The sequence below is a fragment of the Salvia splendens genome, chromosome 8 (genome assembly GCF_004379255.2).
Source record: "Salvia splendens isolate huo1 chromosome 8, SspV2, whole genome shotgun sequence".
NCBI classification, from domain to species: domain Eukaryota; kingdom Viridiplantae; phylum Streptophyta; class Magnoliopsida; order Lamiales; family Lamiaceae; genus Salvia; species Salvia splendens.
In genome coordinates this window covers 14,127,215-14,144,701 of record NC_056039.1, presented here as the reverse complement: position 1 = coordinate 14,144,701, position 17,487 = coordinate 14,127,215, and positions in this window count along the sequence as shown.

Genomic DNA, 17,487 nt, shown 5'->3' with positions numbered 1-17,487 from the left:
CGCGTAAACTTGTTGAAGTAGTTCAACACATAGTTGTAAATGTTGTTGGATTTAAAGTTCTACGTGGTCTACATTTGGAATATTTGTGAATTCTCTATGCTTGTGTTGTTTGAAGAAACTGTTCACTTCATCAATTGTATTATTTTCACGAAAATCAGACATGAGATACAAAAATATTCACTGCACCACTAAGATTTTGAATAGGAATTCAATTCTATTTCACAATAAAATAATTCCCAATAACTGTCCTTAAGGATCAGATTGTCCATATAGTATACAAATGATTAAATATGATAATAATTAATCATTATTTTATAACTACGATTTGTGTTTTGTTAGGTTTATTAAAAGCATCAAATAGAATGGTTTATTTAATAATCTTGAAATTACAACTAAACTTTTAATATGTAGTAGTATTACTTAATTAATTATCTACCAATTTATATTAATGTATAGTATCTTGTATAGTGCTTGTTAAAAAAAAGGTTAATCCGCTAAACTCACGCACCTAGCTATTAATATACTACTCCTCTACCAACGGGTCGCAGCGCAGTTGGCAGCGCGAAGCTGTGGTGACCTTGAGATCACGGGTTCAAACCCCGCCACCCATTGAGAGACTTTCGGCCTTAATCTATAGACTTTCGGCCTTAATCCGCAAACCCGGTCGAGCAGGATTAGTCGGATAGCGCCAAAAGCGGTTCGGTACACCTGTGGTCAAACAAAAAAAGTATACTACTCCTCTTTAAGGCCATGTTTGGTTGCCAAGATTCTATCTAAGAAAGTAATCTAATTCCTTAAATTTTAAATTCCTGTGTTTGTTTCGGTTTTTAACCAAACTGAGAAAGTAATCAGAATCCCGAAAACAAGGAAAGTTAGTACAACTTTCCAGGATTATGAATCCTAACCTTTCTGAGGTATTCTTTTTCTCTGTTTTAGGATTCTTACATATTTAATTATTATTATTATTGTTATTATATTATAATAATAATAATAATAATAATTATTATTATTATATATTACAATGTTTTAAAAATAATTTAAAATTATAAATCATACTTAATTTCTTAATAATTAATAACTATAATTAGAATGATCATAATTATAACTATGTTATTATAATACTTATACATAATTTTTATTATCATAATAATAATTAATAATTTATTAAATAATGAAAATATAATTATATAATATAATATAAATTATATTATAATAAATACTAATTATTATTTTATAAATTAATAATTAATTAATAAAATCGTAATGAAATTTTAAATTATAAATTTTAATTGTAAAATCCTTAAATATTAATAATAATAATTATTATTATTATTATAATCATTTATGATTATAATACTCCATGTAACTGTAATTATACTTGTATTATTATATATTGTGATGGATGATCCATATTTAAACTATCCATCGTAATAATAAATATAATAATATAATTATTATCATTTTAATTAATAATTTATTAAAAATTTTATTATCATTCCTCTTTATAAATAAAATAATAATAGTTTATTTTTGGTTTGTTATTTAAATTTAATATAAAATTTAAAATCTTAATATTTTCCAAACACAGGAAAATAAAGTTATTGGGAATCATATTCCCGGGATTCATTTTCCCAGGAATAATTTCCCTTGCCAACTTTAATTTCCCGCCAACCAAACATGGCCTAAAAGATTTTTTGTTGAATCTGGTAAGATTAAATATATGATTCGTCAAATCAAGGTTGAAAATATTACTAGCTTTTCGTCAAAATACAAATTATCAAATTCCCAAACCACAACAAAAAAGAAACTATTGTATGCATGGAAGATGTGTCACTTCGCAAAATATTTTGAGCAATCAAATGCCAACACCATGGACATTCACTAGGTGCAATTTGTTTGAAAAACCTGTTAAAGTTTGACTTCATTTTAAATTGGCTTTGTTATTAGTATATGTTTAACCAAAAATTGCACAAAATTTCGACACGTAGGGGGCATCATATAACAAACTAAACTGTGAAACCAAAATTATGATGGTAATATATATGACAGGGCTGAAAATATATAAAAACATCAAATTATGGTATGGGTCAAGTCAACTGTGTTTGCCTTAATTCTCGTGTTTATCTCAAGAGCATTGTACGCACATGAAATGATAGGACTTTTTAGACATTTCACATTTGAAATTATCTTGTGAATATTTATTAATTTAAAATGAAGTGCAGTAATATTTAGGAAAGAATAAAATTTCAAACTGCAAACCAAAATGAATTTCATCATTTATGGATTTACAGTAAAATTTATTATATTAAATTAATCAACAAGCTTAATTAATTTATGGCTATAAAATATCATGTAGTACAAAGGACGGAATTAAATTAAAATGGATGCCGAATTATATAATCTGAATTCAGATTGTAAATTAATATTATATATCATGGTAATGACTGATTGATATTCCTTAAAAACTTTAGGGTAATCTAATTAAGCATACGTATGTTAAGATATGACATATCTAAATCACTTTGGATTTCTAACTATATATATATGCTCATTAATGGAATATTATTTTAATATTGAAGAATAATCAGATCCAAAATATATATTAGATGTGTATTAGTATTAGATATACACCACGAACATATATACTTAATTATTGGTATAAATTTATTTTTGGATAGGAGAGGACTTTTTATCCACTATATATAGGTGGAGATCGAAATTCCCATTACACGACATTAGAGGATTTTGAATTTCTCAAGTTGTAATTTTTCTCTTTTTCTAAATTTAGAGTTTGGTAGATTATTTTTCTACGTAATAATCAAACTCTTGGGTAATGATAATTGAATAGAAGATTGAGGTTGAATCCAAAATAAAAATAAAAAATTAGTTGTAAAAGGTATTCGGTACATTTGTAGCTAGGAACATGCTTAATTATTAGTTAAGATCTTTTACAGAGATCAACCACATTTTAGTTGGCATTCTAAATTAGATATATTAGTTTTATAGAATTAATTCAAATAATTATAAATATTTCCAGCTGCTTTATGTAATTGTGTGTGTAATTTATGATATGTATAGTCAAGCTCGCTATGAATAATTGCGAATTTCGAAAATATGGGAATGATTCTGGAGACTAGGCCATATAGACACATTATCACCTTTGGAAAATAAAATATTTAAGCATGAAAATGGAACATACCATAATAACAGTAATATTCTGCTTTGTTGCAATTCTTTTCGTGCATATTATTCTTAAGTGACACGTATATTAAATAAAAGAATCACAGGAGATGCCAATCAATTACCACCAAAATTGTCAACGTATTAATCCTATTCAAATTCGATGCATCTCCTTAATTAATTTCTCTTTATAGACTATTTTGATACATATTCTGCCATTAATAAAATATTTTATTAAATGAGCTATTTTTTTTTTTTTTGGGGGGGGGGGGGGGGGGGGTGGGGAACTTTGATTGTGTGAATATTATAACTGGGCACCTGGTTTTTAAATCAACTTTAACACCCGTATGTGTATGTGGTCATGGCATAAAAATTCATATATTTTGGCTTTCATAGGTAATAGTTTAGATTGATATATAGGTAAAAGATCAATTTATTTTTTAAAAATGTATAAGAGTTAACCCATTATATTAAAATCCGTAAATAAATTGTAATAATATAGTAGCTGAGCGCAAAATATACAAGAAATTGGTGCTTCTTGGCTACACTTTTTTGGGGGTCTTCTTTTTTTGGTGTTGCCTGTCCATGTATACCTTGCTTGTTTTTTTTTTTGTTTGAATACACTGTCTTGTCGTGAGCAACTTGTTTGTGACAGGTTTTCTGTCGTTGTTGCTCTTTAGTTCACCATTCTTCAAAAGTTTGAGTATTTTTGTCTCATAAAAAAATAATATTTCTTACTTTGAACTTGAAAATTTTATTAGTTTATCTATTAATATATTATACCAATAAAAAATAATGTATATGCATGTAGGGAAGTGATAAAATGCAAACTCTATATATTGTACAAACTCTAAACTATGATCTTGACCTTAGAAATGTCAACAGATGACAAAATTACAACAACAAAAAATATCAACTCATTGTCAACACAACATCAACCGTTATTACTCTGTCTATTGATATTTTCTAACGAGTCAGATCATAATTTAAAATTTATATAATATTTAAAGTTTGCATTTGATTACGTCCTTACGAATTTATATATTAAATATAAATTGGATGCCTAACTTTATTTGATCAAATCATTATGTAGCGTCGAATCAATTTTTTATAAGGTAAGTGAATAAACAGAAGTTGCATTTGTGGCCAATCCTATCAGATTTCGGATCAGTCCATACATAGATTGCATATTTATTACTCCCTCCGTCCCATGAAAATATGGGCGGATGAAATGGCACGGAAATTAAGATAAAATTGGTAAAATAAGAGAGAGTGAGAGAATTGTATGGTAAAGTAAGAGAGAGAAGGAGAATGGTAGTTAAATAGTCGTAGTGGATATTGGGACCTACATTATTAAATTGATATAACTTTCCAAAAATAGAATGCACGTATTTTTGTGAGACGGACGGAAATGGAAAATGCACATATTTTTATATGACGGAGGGAGTATGAGCTAATCAGATTAAAATTTGGGGTAAAGATAAATTTATAAAAGTTATATATACAAAATACTCTTAACTTTTAAACTGGTTTATATAAATCGATTTTTTTTATTAATTTATTTTTTTCTTACTAAATAGTCCTTTTTATATTTGTAAAGATATCAGTATATCACTATTAAATACTTTGATTTTTTCAATTCATACCATCTATGAAGTATTTTTGTTTTAATATTTGGAAGTTATTGCTAGTTTTAAATTTTTGTTTCACAAATCTATGTAACATTAAACAATAAAATAGATAAAGTTAAAATCATATTTTTAATCTTTTTGACTTATTTCTTGGACACTCTACTAAACTCATCTACTTAGGATTTATTTAAGGTGTTACGCAACTAACAAAGGGTGTTTCTTCAGCTTCCTCCATATGCTCCAGTTACTTCTATTCACTAACATTATTTTTTAAATATGTTATTAAATAATTTTTTTGATTTTATTTTTTATGGGTGGTAAAAAATTACTCCCTCCGTTCCATAATAGTAGAGTCATTTTATCATTTTGGTACGTTCCATAGTAGTAGAGTCATTTCCATTTTTAGTAAAAGTCAACACATTTCTTCTCACTTACTTTTCTCTCTCTCTCATACTTTATTATTTTTTTTATTAAATATATTACACACCTTTTTCTTAATCTTCATGCCCAAAAGAAACACTACTATGGAACAGAGTAAGTATTTTAAATCGACCTGGGAATATTTATTTAAGGGTGTTACGCATTGTGGGAATGCGTAACTAAACACAGAGTGTCAGCTTCCTCCGTACGCTACAGCTTCCTCCGTATGCTACAGCTTCCTCCGTACGCCAACAATATATAAATTTAAATTAAATTGTAATTCCTTTCAGTTATTATAATATACTCCATCCGTCCAACTAAGTTAGGTCACAACTTTTGGGCACGGAAATTAAGAAATTGTGTTGAAAAGTAAGAGAAAAGAATAAAGTAGGAAAGATAAACAGAGAATAAAGTATGTGATGGAATAAAGATTTAGTGATTTAATGTTTTGTTTTTTTGTTAAAAATGAAATAACTCAACTTAATTCGGACTTCCCAAAAGAAATACTGACAGAGGGAGAACTAGATAGTACTCAGGACTGGGTGGATACAATATATTGTATCGAAAATTTTGTATCGTTATCGTATTGAAATATCGATATGAAAGAATTTCAAATTGTTACCGTATCGAAAGTTTCGGTATATCGTCATCGCGGTCGCTTCGCTTGACCGCTATCTTAAATCTTAATTTATCGTTTCTTAATTGTAATAATCTTTTATGTTCACACCAATATGCACATTTAAATTTCAAGCTTTTAGCAATTTAAATTGTTCTAGCATATTAAGAACTTAAAACTATAGATCTATAAATACTTGCTTAGATCTAGAATATTCTTGTGAAAAACTTGAATAAAATTCAAGATTCATAATATTCTTTCATCGATCCAAGTATTCAATAATGGATCACTTTATTTCTTGATTCAAAATACATATATTCACTTAAACACAGGCATATATGTATCAATTCAAACATATAATCTAGTACATATTACTTAGAATATATAGATCTAATGATGTTCATCATAGATCTAGAATATTTTGTAGATCTTAGGATTTAAATCCAATAATCTCAATATTCAATCATCGATCTAGAAGATCATATCAGAGGTCCGAAAATAAAATCAAGAAAAACATAGATCCAACACATATTATAAACATATAACATGTAATTGCATGATTTTCGAAAAACCCAAGTTTTTACACTAATATTTTTGAAAATTTCAATTAATCAAATACATAATCAGAGCCTAAAAATTGACTCTGATACCAATTGTTGGGACTACCGCAACGAAAGACACGGAAAACAAACAGGTCCTTACGGATCTATTGGTGATTATGCATTCGTTTCCAATTTCATGCAATTATTCTAGATCTATATATGAACACATCAAATAAACACGTAGACATGCAATTTGACGTTTATATGTTTGTTACCTCTTGATCCATTATAGGATTGACGTTGCTAGCTGCACCACCCGGATATCCTTGATTTATCGACCACGAATCTTCCATACTATTCCCACGTCCTTGATTATTCATCCGTGTGGGCGGATCTCGAAGAATCAAATAAAAGTGATGTGAGATTTACGGAAAACCAACACAAACACGAGATTGCCTTGATCTAATCCTATGAATTAGGATAGAACAAGAACAAGAACAAAAACTAAACCCCTAATCTCCCACGCTAGGGCACGAAAATCGAGACCGAGAGGGAGAGAGGGAAGGGGCGTCGATTTTGGCGGCTAGGGTTAGGGTTAGGAGTGTTGTGGATTGTGTTGTGCATGCTAGGGTTTCTCATCTCTTCACTATTTATAAGCTTGGACTATGGAGATCCATGGAATGAAATCGATGTTGGGCTCACCAATTAGATAAATATCTAATTAAATCAAATGACCCATGATTTAATATATTATCAATGGAATAGTATTTTGTTCCACTAAAGAATAATATTGCACTCCCATCTAAATCACCGAATTACAAATAACTTGGGTCCATTTTATTTTATAATATTTCCCGGGTTTAAGATTATCTTAATCCATCAATTTAATTCTTTTGTCTGCTACGTGACTTGAATTAAATTAATTCTCCAAAGAGTTTTGAAACTTTATTTATTATTCGTGGAAGTAAATTCCAACTACGCAGATTTCTGAATAATAAATTACTTTTTCAAACAACTCTTGGGGATTTAATCATACCAAACTGGGCACGCGAATTCTATGAAATAATATTCCAATACCTTCATGTTATTCAATTACTACCACCCAAGATATCATGTTTGAGTTACGTACATATTGATAAGTCAAAGTGGCGTCTGATTAAATAAACAATATTGATATTAATTTCATAGACTAGAAAATACTAAAATTTCTGAAATATATTCTTTCAGTAGATAGCAATAAAAAATACATTTCGTATTAGATCCTTTCAATGCTTTACCACACCGGTGTTACTAATCTCTTATTAGGTAAGAGAGAATTATCACAAACACTGCAACCATACCAATAGGTAGCCAAAACCTATCTAGGCTGTGAATATGTTTTTCTTCTTGCTAGATCTGGCCAAGTCCCCTACTGGAAAACTCGGGAGGATACATCGAATTTCCCTACTTTGACCTTCATAGTAAGAAGCCTTAGACTTGTTTATTATATCTCAATAAATAAACCATTATATTATACTCCCTCCGTCCCGGACTACTTGCACTTATTTCCTTTCTGGGCGTCCCAAGTTATTTGTACTATTTCCATTTTTAGTAAAAATTTTAACCTACAGCCGTAATATTTGACTTTGCTATACACTCATTCCTTAATCTGCGTGCCGAAAATGAAACATGCGAGTAGTGCGGGACGGAGGGAGTATTATTTATTCTCATAATTAGGTAAACAAGTGGACGCGGCGTTTCTCGTATACATGCACAAACTGACTGTACAAAGGCATGTACGCTCGAAGCATCTTTTAGTATACAAATCCCAACAAGTATATTTCTAGTACAAATCCCAAGCATCTTTTAGTATACAAAATAGCCTATAATTCAAGTTTGTGACAAATAAAAAAATTAGGGTTCTTTGAATTGAGGATTTTATATGTCACGACCACCCATACTAGGGTACTATAAACGAGGAGATCGTGACCACGGGATAGCAATAAGGACAACATTTAAGGACGACAGTTCATAAGAAAGACTCAAATGGCTTAAAAGGATAATATTAAAAGTTAAACAACGAGATTTTAGCTTAAAGAAACTTAACGTTACAACTTTATTTTTTTTATTAGTCAAGACTTAGCAAATGATTCTTCAAAAGAAGCAGCGGAGAAAATAAATGTCAAAATCCAATTAACTTCCAAAAGAAAACACTTGGTTTAGGTTACGAAGAACCATTTTGGAGTAATGAAGTAAACAACGGATTAAAGTCTAACAGAATTTGACATACTCAAAACAGTACAAAATAAAGTAAGGTCTTGAGGCATGGTTCAAAAATATAGCAGCGGAAATAAGGTTTCAAAGAGAGTCAAGGATGACGCCTGTGTATGAAGACACAACGCATCCAAATTCCCTAGGCCGACTCAACATCCCGCTCAACCTGCACATAGGGAAAACACATGCAGGGCTGAGTACTGTTGTACTCAATGGGCTCATGCCGAAAACATTTTCATAAAAAAAAATAGTTATGTCATCCATACCAGTGATCTCGAGTTTTATATGTAGTTAAGAAATATCACGAGAACACAAAAATATTTCAAAGTCTGGCCAGACAATCAATCTCCCCACTTTCTCATCAATCATTCAATCACATTCTCTTTCCATAGTGCGACGAAAGTGTGGCCACACTATTCACCCACGGGACCGGCCGACTAGCAAGGACGGCTCACGATCCCACCTGTGTACACTAGCCTGATAGGGTTTGCGGCCCTACTCAGACCCGAATTCGTTTAACATAGCCCTATAGCCTAATGGAGCGCACTCACAAACTAGGCATCAGACACAATCTCATCATCAAAACAAACATGGCATGACATAACACTTTAAACCACCCTTATTACACCATAATCATACTTTTGAAAGCGTAAAAGAGTTTAGTAAAAGAAAGCCCACCTCGTTCGCTTAACAAAATTCAATCCAACTTAAGGCAACTCTCGTTCCTTGTGCTCACGTACACACAATAATCCTTGCCAACATCACAACATAAGTCAGCCTTCCATAAACTCATTTTTCTATGCATGTCCTATCGTTCCTCTCTCATCGTTTTTCTCAATTTACCCAACCCAACGTTCAACACAAGAGGGAAAAATGCACCATAACATATTTCAACGTGCAACACATAACCACATCAATAAACACACTCCTTGGACATACATGCATCATATAACACCATTAAACTTGAAAATAAGCACTATTTTATTAAGGCAGAAAACTGGCCGAACTGCGCGACCGTTTTGTAAAAATCACTAAAACTCCATCCGATGTCCAATGAGGCTGAAATTTTCACAAAATACAGAAGACGCATCAAATTTCACCCAGCTAAAAATTTACATCAAAAGGAGGTCATTTGGTCAGTCAAACAGAAAACGAAACATTCTGGCCGAGAATACCGGTTTATGGCAGAATTGCGCAGTCGACTTCAAAAATTTATTAAAATTTCATCTTTAGTCGAAAGGGGCTGAAATTCACTCACAATAAAGAAAACACCTTGAAGTTTACCCAGTAAAATTTTCACATCCATAGCTAGATGCTCCCACTTCCACTCGGGAATTTCAAGTAGTTGCAATTTCCCATATGACCGTTGGTGTAAGGCCTTCACTTGTTGACATGCTAGTCATCGATCCACATACGACGCTACGTCCCCTTTCATTCCATTCCACCAGAAACGTTGCTTCAAATCCCGATACATCTTCGTGCTTTCGGGGTGTGTAGTGTAAGGCGTGTCGTGCGCTTCACTCAAAATCTCATCCTTTAGCGCCTCATCGCTCGGCACACACAATCGTCCATCGTACGTTAAAGCATTATCCGCCTCCTCACGGTAATGATCAAGCTTCTCGGCTCTCACCTTCACACGTAATTCTTCCAACTTCTCATCACGTCGTTGGGCTTCTATGAGCTTGGTTCGCAAATCTGGCTCCATCACTAGCGTCACTAATCCTCCTCCTACTGTCTCGTCGCGAATCAACGCTTCCTCTTGCGTTAGGAAATAAGCCAATTGCGGTTGGTTCTTCATACTTAAAGCATCGGCTACTATGTTCGCCTTGCCCGGATGATAGTGAATACCACAGTCATAATCTTTCACGATCTCTAACCAACGTCGCTGTCGCATGTTTAGCTCCTTCTGCTCGAAGAAATACTTGAGACTCTTGTGATCCATATATATCTCGCATCTCACTCCATAGAGATGGTGTCTCCAAATTTTCAGTGCGTGCACTACTGCTGCTAGCTCCAAATCATGAGTCGGAAAATTCAATTCATTCGGTCTCAACTGTCGGGAAGCGTATGCTATCACTTTCCCATCTGGCATCAAAACACATCCAAGTCCTACTTTCGATGCATCAGTATAGACATCGAAGTCCTTGTCGGCTGCCGGTACGGCTAGAACAGATGCTGTAGTCAACTTTTCTTTCAACAGCTGGGAACTCGTCTCGCACTCCGACGTCCAAACCACTTTGATTCCTTTCTTCAACAGTTGTGTCATTGGTCTCGCGATTTTAGAGAATCCCTCAATGAAGAGTCGATAATATCCCGCCAATCCCAAGAAACTGCGTATTTCACTCGGTTTTTCGGCGATTTCCAATTTTGCACAGCCTCGACCTTTGCTGGGTCTACTTGAATCCCATTTGCCGTCACAATATGACCAAGAAAGTTCACTCGAGTCAACCAAAACTCACACTTACTAAACTTGGCATAAAGTTTCTCCTTTCGTAACGTTTCCAACACAGTTTGCAAATGCCATCCATGTTCCTCCTCGTCCTTCGAGTATACTAAAACATCGTCGATGAAGACTAACACAAATTTGTCAAGATACTCTTGGAAAGCTCGGTTCATCAAGTCCATAAAGACGGCCGGGGCGTTGGTCAGCCCAAATGGCATCACGACGAATTCATAATGGCCATAACGAGTGCGAAAAGCAATCTTAGGCACATCCTCGCGTCGGACCTTTAGTTGATGATATCCTGACCTCAAGTCCATTTTTGAAATTACGCCCGCTTCTCGAAGTTGGTCAAACAAATCATCAATCCTCGGCAGTGAGTACTTATTCTTCAAGGTCATCTTGTTGAGCTCACGATAGTCGATGCACATCCTCATCGTTCCATCCTTTTTCTTAACGAACAACACTGACGCTCCCCACGGTGACACACTAGGTCGAATAAAACCCAAGTCTAACAGTTCTTGCAACTGAATCTTCAATTCTGCCAACTCTTTAGGGGCCATTCGGTATGGCGCCTTTGATACTGGAGCAGACCCTGGTTCCAAGTCAATAGTGAACTCTAATTGTCTGTCGGGTGGCGGTCCAGGCAAAGCTTCGGAAACACATCGGGAAAATCTCGTACTGCCGCTACGTCTTCCACCCTCAAATCTTTCTTTTCCTCTCCGTTCAAGTACACAAGATACGCCGGACGCTCTTTTCTTATCATCGTGGTTGCTTGCAACGCGGAGATTATGGAGGTTCGTCGGTTCATGGAGATCCCATATAAGATGGTCGGCTCTTTGCCAGAGGCTTGAAAAGAAATCTGTCTCTCTTTACAGTAAATCGTTGCGTGGTTCTCGGTAAGCCAATCCATTCCCAAAATTATGTCTACGTTCTCCAAAGGCATAACGTGCAAAAGTTGGGCCACTACTCCTAATTCTCCTAACGCAAACTCTATGTTCGAGCAAGTTTGCACAACATCAATCAAGCCTCCAACAGGTGAAGACACCCTCAAACCCAATTCAACATGTCCACAAACGCGCCCGCATAATGGGCATTCAAAAAGCTCAACCTTACCCTTTTCTCCTGGTCTAGTATTAAGAACTCGAACATTGATCAAACAGTCTTACTTGGATATGAGCTGATTTCAAAATTGTAGCAACACAGCTGAAAGTGTCTTAAGCAGAAAGGCTGCACAATTAATCAAGAAAACAAAAACAACATTTCTAGCTCAACTCTTTTGGATCTCATTAACTTGCAACAATTGGTTAGGATCATCCCCACGGAGCTTGAAAGAACATAAGACAGGTCATGAACATAGGATGGAATCGAATTAAATCTCAATTCTCATGGTAGGCTACCAAACAAGATAATTCAGTTGTTAGACCAAATTTGAAAGGTCCACACATCAATGGATAAGGACTTAAACATGTCACGGCCAAAAATGATCAGTTGCATGAGGATTTAGAAATGTAGGCAGTTGTCACAAAGCAGCACTGATCATGGTTCAGCGAAATTCATAATACGGAACAATAAAATCACATCAATGGGTTCATAAGTTTGTGAAAGGCAACCAAGGTTAAAGGAACTTTTGAAAAAAAAAAGAAAGTGGATTAAATTTGTTAAGGCAAGGTACAAAATGTAGGCCTTAACTTCGTCTTGTAGAAAGAAAAGTTCTAATATGAAAATGATACATATAGTGGAACTGAACCAAAAAGAATTTCACTCTGTAAGAAAGAACTTGACACGGACATGGTTACAAAATGAAAAGTTGAACAAAAGTTCGAAGAAGAATATCCCATAGAAAACATGTCTGCGAAACGTGATTGTATTGAAGGACATAACTGCAAGCAGCCTTAGGAATGAAGTTACAATAGCAAAGGCTCACAAAGTCAAAATATTGTTTGTATAAATAATAATTCAAGACGACTACAATCAATCCAAGTGTCCAAAGTTATGAAGGCAACACCACTTTCCAAAAACTGAAAGTGAGTTATGACTCAATAGAGGAAAAGAAATAATATGCATTACTTACAAAGCATGGGTCAACCAAGGGGTTTAAATAGACAAGGGCTCACGGTTATTCAATACGTATCGAAAAGAACTTAGAATCCAAGTAAGTACTGTTGATTTTTAAAAAAATCGTTCAAGCTAGCTACGAAGGTCACACTCTCTCGTTCATCTTTCTGAGGCCGAACATGATAACATCGTCTACGAAACTGCGGATTCCAAGTTGAGATTCATCATGTCGTTACAACTAATAACAGTAGTCGAAAACCATATCTTCATATATTCTTTGCACGTGATAACCGTCATTCTCTTAAAACGTTGTAATTATTCTCGCGCTCTCAACATGCTATAATCGGATTTATCTTATTAGATCGCAGGTATGATCTCTACCTCCGTTGTAGGATTACATCATTTCGCATCTCTTCTTGCCTCGAACATTTTCTCGTTTGGAACATCTCTTCAATTTGCACTTCTTTTCTTAAACTCTTTATCATATGCTACGTCTTTTCACATTCTCCTTGTTCTTGTCATTCAGGGAAAAACAATACTGAATTTGTAATCATTCGATAAAGTTCGAGTTCACACGACATATTTCCATTTGTCCTATCACTCGGAAAAGTGATATTGCAGTTGTCAACAACTAAATTCGATATCACTCAATCTAATATACTTCTTAGGCACTCTAAGTTCATACCACATTTCATCATCTCAAAGATCAACGACTTAGTATATCACACACAACACTTTCACCTCCCAAAGCAACACACTTTCACACTTCACATAAAACATAATTATGACATCACGAAATTCATGCTCACGTTCCAAGGATCATACTTTCTTTGATCAAACAGACATCTTGGGCATATTCTATGTTCGCATACAAAGTTCATAGCATCATACTTTCTTTTATCAACACTTTCATAAAATACCTCACACTTTGACGTCCATAAATCATTACTTAAAACATGATTCACATACCAAATAATTCGACATGCATAAACGTATATCGCCATACATAACTACGTCATATTTCTCATTCACTTCCAGATCTAAATTTTCCCAAAAGAAAAGAACTGACATGCTTTCGTTTAAGGTTCAAAGAATTTTTTTTTTAAATTTCCAACAACTTTCCACAACATAAATATTTTTTTTTCTACATAACAAACACCATGCACAACTTTCAAAACTCATAACACATTTGCACTCCAAACAAAACACACATGCACTTCACATATATGTTTGAAACAACATTTTTAAATTACTCCTTTTTAAAAAAAAAAATCAACATATTCAAAACAACTCATCAACTTTCATCCTTCATGTAAAACACTCCGTCATCCTATGTTCACATGATTACGTCGTAACACTTTCACACATAACACATATTTAGGACATCATGTCCTTCATGCTCGCATTCAACATATTTAAACCATCATATAATCACATATCACTCATACTCAGATTTCAACATAATAATAACATCACATTATCACATGACTTCATTGCTCATGCATACTCTTGCCCAAAACATCTTTATCTTCACATCATTGATTTCAACAACTTAAAACATACCTCACTTTCTTTGGTTGAGCGTAATGCTTCGGATGTTGAGCCTTCGTGACATTTCTAGTCCAAGGTTCACTAGTTTAGACTTAAGGTAAAAAAAGACTCTCGGACCAGAGCGAAAGAGCGAAGCTCTGATACCACTCTGTCACGACCACCCATACTAGGGTACTATAAACGAGGAGATCGTGACCACGGGATAGCAATAAAGACAACATTTAAGGACGACAGTTCATAAGAAAGACTCAAATGGCTTAAAAGGATAATATTAAAAGTTAAATAACGAGATTTTAGCTTAAAGAAACTTAACGTTACAACTTTATTTTTTTTATTAGTCAAGACTTAGCAAATGATTCTTCAAAAGAAGCAGCGGAGAAAATAAATGTCAAAATCCAATTAACTTCCAAAAGAAAACACTTGGTTTAGGTTACGAAGAACCATTTTGGAGTAATGAAGTAAACAACGGATTAAAGTCTAACAGAATTTGACATACTCAAAACAGTACAAAATAAAGTAAGGTCTTGAGGCATGGTTCAAAAATATAGCAGCGGAAATAAGGTTTCAAAGAGAGTCAAGGATGACGCCTGTGTATGAAGACACAATGCATCCAAATTCCCTAGGCCGACTCAACATCCACCGCAACATCCCGCTCAACCTGCACATAGGGAAAACACATGCAGGGCTGAGTACTTGTTGTACTCAATGGGCTCATGCCGAAAACATTTTCATAAAAAAAAATAGTTATGTCATCCATACCAGTGATCTCGAGTTTTATATGTAGTTAAGAAATATCACGAGAACACAAAAATATTTCAAAGTCTGGCCAGACAATCAATCTCCCCACTTTCTCATCAATCATTCAATCACATTCTCTTTCCATAGTGCGACGAAAGTGTGGCCACACTATTCGCCCACGGGACCGGCCGACTAGCAAGGACGGCTCACGATCCCACCTGTGTACACTAGCCTGATAGGGTTTGCGGCCGTACTCAGACCCGAATTCGTTTAACATAGCCCTATAGCCTAATGGAGCGCATTCACAAACTAGGCATCAGGCACAATCTCATCATCAAAACAAACATGGCATGACATAACACTTTAAACCACCCTTATTACACCATAATCATACTTTTGAAAGCGTAAAAGAGTTTAGTAAAAGAAAGCCCACCTCGTTCGCTTAACAAAATTCAATCCAACTTAAGGCAACTCTCGTTCCTTGTGCTCACGTACACACAATAATCCTTGCCAACATCACAACATAAGTCAGCCTTCCATAAACTCATTTTTCTATGCATGTCCTATCGTTCCTCTCTCGTCGTTTTTCTCAATTTACCCAACCCAACGTTCAACACAAGAGGGAAAAATACACCATAACATATTTTAACGTGCAACACATAACCACACCAATAAACACACTCCTTGGACATACATGCATCATATAACACCATTAAACTTGAAAATAAGCACTATTTTATTAAGGCAGAAAACTGGCCGAACTGCGCGACCGTTTTGTAAAATTCACTAAAACTCCATCCGATGTCCAATGAGGCTGAAATTTTCACAAAATACAGAAGACGCATCAAATTTCACCCAGCTAAAAATTTACATCAAAAGGAGGTCATTTGGTCGGTCAAACAGAAAACGAAACATTCTGGCCGAGAATACCGGTTTATGGAAGAATTGCGCAGTCGACTTCAAAAATTTATTAAAATTTCATCTTTAGTCGAAAGGGGCTGAAATTCACTCACAATAAAGAAAACACCTTGAAGTTTACTCAGTAAAATTTTCACATCAAAATTCGATCGTTTGATAGGTCAATTACACATTAGAAACTGCTATTCGAACGTCACAGATTTCAGGCTCACAAATTCGAAATTATGGTTTCTTCCTCAATCATCCAAATACAATTTTTCATGCTTCCAACACACAATCATGCTTCAAAAGGTTCTCACAATCATGTTCTCATATATTCACACATCATTCACCAATGATTCATTCAAACTTCACACATACTCATTCAAAAACGCATATTCACAATTTTTCTCATACAAACACAAATTCCCACCGATTAATTATACGATCTAAGATTCCTACACTCATTATATGCATGAAGGAATCAAGAACAAGGTTTTCAATGGTGAAGACGAGGAAAAGATTTTAGTTATACCTTCTCGAATCAAAAAATCAAACGGTAGAAGCAATGATTGATGCGATTCGTCGGGAACTCTTGAAAATCCAACTCCAATGGATGCAAGAACAAGGATGGAAGAAATTTTTTTTTGGAGAGGATGAAGAAGAGGAGAGGATGGAGGTTATATTTATAGACAAAGGAGAGAAGAAAAAAAAATAGAAAGAAAATTACATTTTTCACAAAAAAACAAAAACTCCCGTCTTGTCATTTCGATACGACGACTAATAAATGCGGCCGTCGTTTGGAAAACGTGCTTGATGTGATGCGGTTCTTATCCAACTTTTCGTCTTGATTTGATGTCGAAAGTGTATTTGATACTTGGTCTATTCTTTCGTGTAGGTATAGGGAGTGCAAAAAGTGGTGATCCAGCAAGACCCGGAGGACAGAAGACGGGCTGTCCCGGGGCTGCCCGGCACTCGGCACGGCTGTCCGGCGCGAGTCCGTCCCGGTACGACTCTTGTGATGTCCGAAAACGTGTTCTTATTCTTATCTATCATCGAGCTCGTTGTAAAAACGCTTTTGGACTTTTATTTGTAAAAAGAACATCTCAAACTAGTTATTAGTTCTGCAATGCTAAAAGAACTACATGATACTTACTTTAA